Source organism: Aplysia californica, unplaced genomic scaffold (assembly GCF_000002075.1).
Source record: "Aplysia californica isolate F4 #8 unplaced genomic scaffold, AplCal3.0 scaffold00317, whole genome shotgun sequence".
Classification (NCBI taxonomy): domain Eukaryota; kingdom Metazoa; phylum Mollusca; class Gastropoda; order Aplysiida; family Aplysiidae; genus Aplysia; species Aplysia californica.
In genome coordinates, this window is record NW_004797587.1 from 832,594 (window position 1) to 835,599 (window position 3,006).

The following is a 3,006-nucleotide window of genomic DNA, read 5'->3' on the forward strand; positions in this document are numbered from 1 at the left end:
AGAGAGAGAGAGAGAGAGAGAGAGAGAGAGAGAGAGAGAGAGAGAGAGAGAGAACGTGTGTACAGAAAGTTAATAGATACAATAACAGACAAAAATAGAAATAAAACATAGAAGAGCAAAGAAATTATGACATAAGGAGAAAATTTTTGGTGACCTCTGAAGTCTAATGGTAATACGGGGTAATACTCGATCGCCTCAAAAATAAACGTGTTTGTTTTCAGTTTCAGGCAATCGAGTCGTGCTATCGGTCCGCTACCAGACTCGAAATGGTGGGATTGCTTGTTCGGGGTTCGAGGATCAGCTTGGTCGGATGATGTGTCTATGGGAAAGGCACTTTTCACAAATTTTCTCATTTTGCTTGGTCCTATCGGAAAGGGAAGTTTAATTTTGAACTCCAGTCCCACAAATAACCTTAGGGTGTTACATGAGGCGTTAAAGCTATACAATTTTGCATTTTGAAAAATCTAACCAATGTGTGAAATGGGCAGCATGTTCCACACTATCTTTGAAAACAAAATGATACTTTCCGATGTAGAGATAATACACAATTATTTTAATTTTAGATACAATATCTAAAAAGCTGAGAAGACCATCCTTTAAGAAACTGCAAAACAAAATAACTTTTGTGAAAGAGATGAGGGACGAAAGGTTCATTTAGATTTAGAGTCAAGACTTGAAGGTAAAGAATAGATGGAAAAAAATGGATTTATACAAAATGACGGCTTAGTAAAAAGGGAATTCTTTAATTTCGAATGAAGGCAAACAAGTAGTCAAGAACAACGGTCAAACGTGCAGGGCAAATCCACTAACTACATCTGAACTTCCTCACTGACAGACGGGCACTAGTCATTTCTTTTTTTAAATCAATAAGATGAATATTTGGAGTGATTTTTCATTTGGTCAGAACACAACGTTTTATGTTACTGAGGTAATACTAACAGCGTAAACCCAAACCAAGCAGGCTTCAGAAAAGGCAGCAACACAGAAGATCAACTTTATAAACTGAGTCAAAACATCCAGGATGGATTTGAGGAGACTAAACACACTGTCGCCATCTTTGTAGATCTCCAACAGGCGTTAGACAGAGTGTGGAGAAAAGGCCTACTCATGAAAATGATGGTCCTCGGGATACATGGGAAACTTTACAAATGAATCAAGTTCTTCCTGTCGGATCGAAACATTGAAACCAAGGTAAACAATGCCCACTCGGCAAGAGAAGTACTCAAGGAAGGCCTACCTCAAGGTTCCTGTCTAAGTTGTATTTTGTTCCTGATCTTCTTTAATGATGTAACGGACGTGCTGAATCAGAAAAGATTCTTTATGCAGATGATCTTGCTCTCTGGCAAACACATCACAGCACGATGGGAGCAGGGAAATTAAATAAAGACCTCAAGAGGCTCCACAATTACTGTCAGAAATGGAAACTTAAAATAAACTGCACGAAAACAGTATACACCAGCTTTACGAAGAACCATAAAGCAGCCAAAGAAAATCTGAATGAAAGTCTCCCCAAAGAACACCCAATTTACCTAGGAGTGAAACTTGACCATAGTCTAACCATGAAAAGCCAAGTGGAGAACATAAGGAACAAGGAAAAAAAAACTTTTAAAGAAACTCGCAAGCAGTTCATGGGGATCAGACAAACAAACTCTAAGAGCTCTTTACCTTGGTTGTGTCCGATCTTCCCCGGAATACAGCAGTAGCCTACTCGCTATGTGCAGTACAACTGCTTGCAACACCCTTGACAAGGTCCAAAACAATGCCCTTCGTTTTATAAATGGTGGCATGAGATCCACACCTACCGCCGTGTGCGAAATCCTTTCAAATGTTGAACCCCTGGGAATCCGCAGAGATAAAGTATCATAAAGCAGTTTTGGAGCTACATGAAAGAACTAAACGAATGTGCCCCAACCACACAATCAGGAAATTAGTCGAAACATGGAAACCAAAGAAACGAATTCAGCAAAAGTCAATCATGCATCACATCACAGAACTAAAGGAAAGTCACCATCTACTACAAAACAGAAAAGAAACCAAAAGAGTCAACCAAAACGTCCCTCCCCACCTTTCTTTTAAAAAGCCAATCATTACAACATCTCTCAAAGACAATAGCACAAAACCCAGTGACGCTGAAGCTTGCATCGCATCAAACAATGGACAGCTATTCAGATGACTGGATACACGTCTTTACGGACGGCTCAGCTTTCAAAGGCACAACCAAAGCCGGATATGGAATACTAACACAGTGCCCAGATTGTTCCAATCAGATCTCTGCAGCCTGTGGAGAGAAATGCAGCAACTACGATGCAGCAACTACGATGCAGAAATGATGGCAATTGAAACAACCCTGTACCATCTCAGCACAGTTTTTGACACTCATACTAGAAAAGCACAGAGTATTGTGATTTTCACTGACTCACTATCAGTCTTACAAGCCCTAGAAAAAGACCATATTCTAAACCAAGATTTGACTCATACTGTTTGGTTCCCATCATCTGATAACATGCTGTGGATCAACCTAGTAATGCAGTGGGTCCCTGGACACTCAAACGTACCTGGAAAAGAGAGAGCAGACACACTTGCCAAACGGGGATCTAGGTAGGAACAACCCAACATTCCAACTTCATACAACGCTGCAAAACAAATCATTAAAAGCAACAACAAACAAGATTGTATGAACCAATGAGCCCTGGGAAAGACAGGCAGAGCAGTTTTCAAACAAATGACCACTACAAAAAGGAATGACAATATCAACCACATACAGAGAAAGAGAGAAAAAAACATACCACGTTCTTCCGCCTACGAACAGAACATATTATACAGCTCAACTTCCACCTGAACAGAATAAACCCGGAACTTCCCCCAATGTGTCCCTTGTGTGACTATGCATACGAGACTGAGGATCATCAACTGTTCCACTGCACAGCCCTAAATGACATCAGAGCTACCATTCTCTCTCCGAGACCTAACATTGACAACGCACTCTATGGAACATTACTGCAACTG